Source organism: Panicum hallii, chromosome 9, assembly GCF_002211085.1.
Source record: "Panicum hallii strain FIL2 chromosome 9, PHallii_v3.1, whole genome shotgun sequence".
NCBI lineage: Eukaryota > Viridiplantae > Streptophyta > Magnoliopsida > Poales > Poaceae > Panicum > Panicum hallii.
The window spans coordinates 31814474-31822919 of NC_038050.1; the positions used below are offsets into that span (position 1 = coordinate 31814474).

Sequence of the window (8446 nt, forward strand, 5' to 3'; positions counted from 1 at the left end):
AGAAGCACATAAAGCCATTTGGAAAAAAAATAAACAGGGAGCTAGAACCTAAAATAATTAGCTTCTAGCCTCGCACCTTCCCCTATCTTTCCGGAGAAAAAAATATTTTCCAAAACGTTTTATGCAAATGCTTTAGCTTAGAAAAGCTGATTTAATTAACCAGAGAAGTCAAAACTAGAGCCTTTTTGGAGAAGCCAAAGCCTGCCAAACAAATCCAAATCTTACATGGAACGACCACCATTTGCATAGTGTGTCCTCATGATTAAGACAATGAAATTGCAATACTTCAGAATAGATTTTTTCAAACGAGACTTCATCGCTTGTTCAACTCAAATCGGTGGTGATAGGTTTTCACCGCTGCTCGTAAGTAGGTGGATGTCGTGGCAGTTAGAACAGACGGTGAAAATCTATCACCTTCGTTTTATACTACGTACCAATAGAGAAAATAGAATCAATTTGCATCGCTGGTTCATGACAAGTTGTTTTTTACCGCCATGTCTATGCACGATCCGACGGTGAAAATAGACTAAATAGTAAAAATCCACCATCCGTACAAAAAGTTATCTTTTTCATATGAAGTCAGATGAAGATAAATTTTATATCAAAATTATATAGCTCGACGAGATCTAAAATTTTATAGTTGATAACTTTTTTCATTGAAGTTTTTCATATACCCAAATGTTCGATATAAATTTTTAGACCTATCAAACAACCTCGAATGGAAAAAAAACCTTAAATTTGTAATGCTTGACGAAACCTAAAACTTTCCGGTTGACAATGTTTTTGTTGAGATTATTTTGGCGTCTAAAGATTTAGTATAGGATTTAGATAAATTAATATAAAAGATGATGATTAATGAGCTAGTGTCCAAGAGCTAATTTTGTGACCCTACATGAACATACAAATTAGGATGCATACGTAAGTTGTAGAACATGCTTTCCTCTTCTATAATAGAAATTTAATATAAAATGAAAAATGTGTAAGGTGGTGTCTCAGAACTGTGGTATTGTGTCAAAGGTCCGGGTTTAAGGAAATCTTATAGAATAACAATATTAAAGTTAGGTTCATATAAACAGCAAATGAATCTATAAGGCATCTTGGACCAAACCAAATATTTTAGAGGTCCTTATGGCACATGATACCACCACTTTATGGTATACAGTATAGAGGAGATCTAACCATTCATTAGTAAGAATAATTTTAGAATAATTTTTCTATTATAAATGAAATGAAGAGTTAGAATTATGAAGATAGTCCAAATAAAATCGATCTGGTGTCATTAGTATTTTTTTTCCATAGTACCCTTATATATACTAACTACACTACTTATGTATACTACCTATATTATTATTGAACTTTTCAGCAGTATAAGATTAATCTGAACTGTCACATATTTCTATACTGTTTTCAAACACTAGTTTATACTAAGTATTGTGCACCATAAAAAGACTTCATGTTTTAATGTATTTTTTTTACATTTATCTGTTACAAATATCTGGTATGAGATATCAGTAAAACGCGCGGCCCCGCCGGGCAGCCGCATTATCCACGTCAGTAAAAAAAATTCTTCCTTTCGATTCTCGTTTTACGGCTTCCAACCAATCGTTTTACTGCTTCCAATTGCTTGAATTCCCGTGCATGCTACAAGTGCTACCGCGCACTGGCTAATTGTCCAGCGAGGCTAATCACAGTGGGTTTCATGATGAGTTTCGTAACATTAATTACAATGACATATCAGCATTTTTGATGATGTGGCACTGATTTAATGAGGGAAGAGAAGGAACCAATTTCATCCCCACGACACTCTGCTAACTTGTTTCCAAGACGTTGGAAACGGCATGAAACGACTATTGTGACCGCCGTTGTTTCACGGGGGATTCCTTGTGCCAATAGATCAACTAACATTTAATTACACTGGTTAGCTTTGGAAATAGTGAAATGAAACTCTCCATTGAGACATAGTATTTTATTCATCTCCCAAGCTAACGTGGCATTCTTGAAATTAGAATTTGAAACCCTCCATTGTAATTAGTCTAACAACTCCTTTGCTTGCGTGGGGCACGCGTCAGCTTCTTGATGGATAGAAGCATCAGGACGTCTCGCGTGTGTGGCTGAGGCGTTTGGCGTGTGTGGTTAAATCTCCGACGACGCTTGGATTTCCCTTCCCTTTCAGCCTCTTCACCTTCCTCCCGAGACCGAGTAAGGTTCTCTCTTCTTCTCCTCCCGTACATCATTTTCATATTTTTCTTTGGTTCCCGTGGCATTTGCGGACCCTTGTCCCGTTCTTAGGCTGATTCCACTGGTGGGGGGAGATATCTCCCCGCCACGTCAGCTCTCACCTTCACTCTCACCCCACCCCTCCAATGCACAGGCTATAGTGCCAGCTCTCACTTCTCTCTCCTCCACGTCAGCTTTTTTTTCCAGATTTAATTATTTCAAACTCCGCGTGGAGCAATAGAAACACGCCATGTCACTCCCGCCCCACCCCTCTCGCCCGACGCCAGTGCACCGCCTCGCTCCCGCCCGCCTCCCGCCCCCGCACGCTTGCCAACGCGGGCGAGAGCGGGGCGATAGCGTCCGCTCCCGCCCGGCGGGATCCATCCCACCCTCTCTCTCCCACTCAACCGCCTCCCGCCCACCTCCCGCCTGTGCCGCGCCCGATAGGGGGGCGGTACTGCCCCCCATTGGCACCAGCCTTAGAATCCTGCTTCTTGGTTGGGAATATAGCCCTGTTTGGCATAGCTGAAACTTATTCTGAAGCCAGCTGGTGGCTAGCTGGCCTGAGAAGCAGCTTGTTAAAGGAGCAGCTGGTCACAGAAGTTAACTGTTTGGCAGACTGCTTATTGAATGGGCTGAAATCCTGTATGAAGTGAGAAATGACTGAAATACCCTTGCTATTTACTGAATACATGTATTTGTTATGTACAGATATTTATTTATTTATTTTTATAACAGAATAACAATAGAATTATTAACAACATAAATATATCAAACAATTAATCATAAATTACTCTTAAATAAGATAATGATAACTTAATTATAAATTAGATAATATAATTATAAATTAGATAATAGAGTGTCATTACATCATTTTTTGCGCAAATTACATTATCAATATCCTCCAGCCAATGCTTGCGAAATAGCATCTCGTACATCTCCCATATCTTGCTCATCACCAACATTACTAGTAGTAGTTCCCGCATCCCCATCAACATATGTCTCATCAGATGCAAGTGTATCAAAGTCATTATCACTCAAATTGCTATCTCTAATAAAGTTGTGCAACGCCATGCAAGCAATTATAATCTTTGATTGCTTCTCCATTGAGTAGCTCGGCATTTTTAAAAGAATGCGCCATTTCATTTTGAGCACCCCAAATGAACGCTCAATAACATTTCTAAGCGATGAGTGAGCATGGTTGAACAACTCCTTCAACCTAATTGGTTGGCCAGCATTTTGAAATTCTGTGATGCGGTACCTTTGACCTTTATAAGGTGCTAGATAGCCCTTTCTATTTGGGTAACCTGAGTCAACAAGATAGTACTTTCCGTCGGGAGGATGTGGAAAATTATTTTTGTATTTATTGAACACAGTGTCCCTCCATATGCGAGTATCATGAGCGGACCCAGGCCATCCCACTACCACAAATGTGAACCTCATATTAAAATCACAAACAGCCATAACATTCTGACTGCAATATCCATGTCGATTCATATGCACTGCCTGCTCAGATGGTGGAACAATGACTTCAATATGTGTTCCATCTATTGCACCTATGCAATTTCTGAAATGAGGGCAGGATCTATGCTCTCAGATTTTTGGATGCACCACAGCAAAGGTCTCATCTACGGGTTTGATATTTTTGGCAGCCAAAAGATTCACAGCTTATAAGACATCATTGAACCTCCTACTCACAGTTTCTAAAGAATGTGTAAAAATATGCTTTGCTTGCCGAACTGATTGAGGTGCACCGCACATCCATAAGAACATACCAAGTGCTTCAATCGAGCACATCTCATCTGAGAATGTCAAACCATAATTCTTAACTAATTCCTCATGCAAGTTATAGAACATTAACCTTCCCATTCTGAACATGGTATAGCAGCTCTCTTCATTACTAAGTTGCCTCTGAACAAATTGATAACCTGATTCTTCTAACACTTTTCTTGGCTTCTTTTTGGATGAAGATATCCCAGAATCAAGCATTGCATAAGCTGCTATTGCTGCTGCTTCATACATCCAACCACTTGATTCACTTGAATTACTTGCCATTTCAGAATCATTAGACTCACTTGAAGTGAAAGCCATCTGTACAGATAACTGAAAACCATATGTCAAAGTTCAAAATTCAAAACTGGTTCAGCATACAACACACTAAATTAAAGGTACAATACAAATGATAATTCGAAAATACAATACACTAGTAATCTCTAACGTTTCTTCCTCTCCTCCCAAGTCCTCTTAAGCCATCCAAGCTTCCTTTCAGGGGTTTTAAGAGTGACAAACACATCTCTAAATTCCTTTTTGATGAGGAGTTGGGTGGCATAAAAATGTTCATCACATCCTTCACATGTCCCAGCTTCAATGACTGATTGCAACATTTCTGCTATCTCTTGCCTAACATGATCAGTGGGTGCAGAAGTTGCAGAGCTTGAACTAGCTTTCTCCACAAATGAGTCCACAAAATGCTTGAACTGCATATTTCTAAAATTTTTCTTTGGCTTCTTTGGAGATTTATAAGCAGCACCTCTTTTCGCAGGTTGTTTTTTAGCAGAATTTGGATGTACCTCTTGGACATCCTCACTACCATTATCTGCTGACCCCTCTCTTGCACCTGGAGCCACAGCATTTGCATTGGTGCAGGACGCACCACTGAACATGATTTCAACATCTTCTTCATTATCCAAAGGGGCAAATCTAAATTTTTTGCACAACGGCATGGCCTGAAACATAAAAACTCTATAAGTTTATATTTATCATAAAACAACATAATGAGATATACAACAAAATCAAACACAAGGTTGCTTACCTCAATTTTTTCTTCCCACCAATCATCACTAGCCGCAATTGTACCGGTCTTTGGGTCTCTTCCTAGTCCAGACGCACTAAGAAGTAGTGTCTTCCATGTGGTAAAATCAGCTTTCAATGCATCCCATCGGTTTTTCATTTGAACACGGGTGTAATTCCCACCTGTCCGTTCATTGAATTGGCTAATAAGGTTGGCGTAACCTTTGTTGTTCAAACAACCTTGTGGTCTGTTATTTGCCAAGACTTGTTGCACACATATCTCATTAAAAATTTTTGCGGCATTTGAATCCCATTGTGCATTAGGTTTCCTAGTCTTTGGTACTGGCATATTCTCCATCTATGCATTCAACAAATTCAACAAAGGAATTCACTCTCAAGTTTGCCAAACTCTTAATGGATTTTTTTTAAAGGTAATGTGTGAAGATTTAATGCATAACTATAATCACTATCATACCACTAGCATGTAGCAAGCGGCGCTATTTGGTAACCGGGTCGGTTCCTGGCCCGGGTGGTGGATTCAAACCGCAAGCCGCATGATTTCAAAATTCAAATTCAAGTAGACAAATAGTGGTAGTGCAAAAAGAAAATGTTTCTCCAAATAGCATACTTATAATGAAACTTCCGCGCCCCAACTGATGACACTGGCAAAAAAAACATTCGGTACAAATATGCAATTCTTCAGTATGCAGCATGCACACCGCTACATACAATGACCAAGATATTAATGACCATCACCCAGAGCATCCTGTGGGAATTCATGTGCTGATTGTTTTCTGCATCTTCCCACTGGGCGGCACGTGCTGCATCTTTGAGTGCACTGCTAAACCCTTTGGCTTAATTCGGTCTAAGACTGGGGTTAGTTGGTCCCAAGGACTAACACGCCAATTTTTAACTGCACATCACGTTCCTTTCTGCAGGGGAGGTGGCTGGATCAGATCGGGGGAAGATGTTCGTGGTTCCTGGTGATCCATCTCACTTTTACCGGTCGAAGTTTCTTCGCCTAAACTAAACATTCAGTCCATAGAAGCATAGCAACCTTCTGTTCTTCTTGTTATTAATTACTAAACCGCTATGCAGAGGTAGATTAACTAGAAAGTTCCAGTTTTCAGTTTTCACCTCATCAGACTCAACCATGGCTACATGAAAGCCAGGAAGCCTCAAGGGAGGTAACTGCATGCCGTTTTTTCATACATGCTTTTGCAGAAGTTCAAACTGAATCCAAAGAATCAGAAAGTCGGCATTGCACCGATACGTTTCAGATTTCTGAACTTCGATCAGGTGGAGATGTTCTGTATACACAGGTGGAGCTAGCTAGCTAGAGCATTTAGACAGAGAACTGCAGGGCATACCTTGCCTTCCGGAGGGGCGCGCGGGGGCGGCGCTGGGGTCGCGCGGGGGGCCGGCGCTGGGGCCGGCGCTGGGGTCGCGCGGGGCCGCCGGCGCGGGGGCGGCGCGGGGGTCGCGGCGCGGGGGGAGCGGCACGGGGGGAGGGGGCAGCGCGGGGGGTGGGGCGGCGCGGGAAGGCCGGCGCGCGGGGAGGATTGGATCGGGAAGAGACGGGAGGTCGGGAGGATAAGCTGGTCCGGAGCGGTTGCTGGGGGAAGAGCGTTTTGACGGGCCGTTCGCAAGCGCTGCTGGGATAAGCTGGGCCAGAAGCGAACCGTTTGGCAGCCTCGCGACTTAAAATTGTTCATAAGCTGGGCCAGAAGCGGAGCCAAACAGGGCCTATGACTCCTCCGGAGCTTTTGCTTCCTTACCATTTGATTTTTGTTGAGCTGACTAGATCTGACTGACGTACACTTTTTTTTTTGCTACTTATTTGATCTGCGATTTTATCCTCCTCTCTCTTTCAGTTCATACTTTCCTTTTAAATGGTTTGAAATGGTTTTGCTCTTTCAATTAACTGTTTTCCATGCACCTCCGGCACCGTCGACTCGGCGGAGGCGGACAGCGATGGGGACGAGGACTCGGCGGCGGACTTGAGGCAGGACGAGGACGCGCCGTCCTCCGACGGCGAGGAGCGGGCCGTGGGAGCCGGCGTTGTCGGGGAAAGTTGAGGCGCACCGCATCGCCACAAGCGCTCCTCCGCTCTCCTCTTCTCCTTGCGCCACCACCTTCCTTCCAAGGCATGGTAGCTCGGCGCCTCCTTCCCTGCACCACGCCAGGCCGGAGCTCCCGTCTCACGCCCACGCCCCAAGTCTCGTCTACCTCGCGCGCAGTGGCCGCTCAAGCAGGCCGCGGGCAAGGGCGCAAGGCAGCGGCGGGACATCATCCGCTTTTCCGGCCACATGCGGCTGTGCGGTGATTGGTGACTTAGCCTCGTCGACTGCCGGCTTGATAACTCCACGGACCAAGCCGCACTGCTCCTTCGCGCGGGCGGGGGGATGCGGGCGACGGCGCCGCGGTGACGGTGGAGGATCCCCCGGCGCAGGTGACAGGACCGAGTATAGTTGCTATTTCCCTTGTATCTATGCAGTAATATGATTTGATGAATGATCATGCGCAACATGACATGGTGGTGTTTATAAAATTTTATAGTAAACATTGGCTGGTGAGGTACATTTTATCACAGATCCTTTCCGTTTGGATAGCATGTATTTATCAATTGGATTACAGATCATGTTCTGTATGCTAAAATTGAAAAGAATTTTTCTCTTACTCACAAAATTGAAGTTCATTTTATGAGTTTAGTTGTTTCTGAACCTTGGTTGGCGCTAATTTGAGGGTCATTCCTTGTGTATGGCATTTGCCAATGAATTGTCAATGATTTTTGTAATATACCATTTATAATTCATAATGGACAGAAGCCATTCTCAACTATTCGGAGTCACTTCTTTTCCCGTTGAACCACAAACATTTTCAGTTCAGTAATGCATAAAACTTAATACCACAGATACAGAGATCTTCCACTTCAGCTTCTTCCTGTAGTCCTCGATCGAGAAGTTGACATGCGTATCTACAGTCAGGGTATGGTCATGTGCCGCCTTACCGGCACAGTGCCTGATGTCAGTGACATGCACAGTGGAAGACGTGCTGTCACTGTTAGGTCAATTCCTGCTAACAAGTGAAGGGGCTATGTTGACCCGCTGTGCCATAGCCTCCGCGCACAGTGTAGCAGCGCACGCCTCAGCTCCCCTGCAGCAGATCATAATTACCCTTTGCTCATGCACGCGGCGCCGTGATGTGACTACACGCCGTCCGTCCGCGCGCAGAGCACGGTGATGCGACGCGCCGCCTCCGTAACAGGCGGGCTTACCGTGGTGTCAGTATACCTGCCCAATGTGTCAGTGGGCAGCCCACGCCCCGTCACAGGCACGCGTAGCCCACCTACCCGCATTTAATGCGGTAGTTGGGTTGGCGTCCCGCAGAAGGCTTACTGCCACCGGACACGTGGCAGAGCTGGCTTAGCAGCCACTTC

The 8446-nt window shown here is 44.1% G+C and overlaps 1 pseudogene; it reads right to left on the reverse strand.

Moving 5' to 3' along the window:
• Nucleotides 1-3878: 3878 nt before the first annotated feature.
• On the reverse strand, nt 3879-5278 carry LOC112872993 (annotated as a pseudogene).
• Between the last annotated feature and the right edge of the window lie 3168 nt (nt 5279-8446).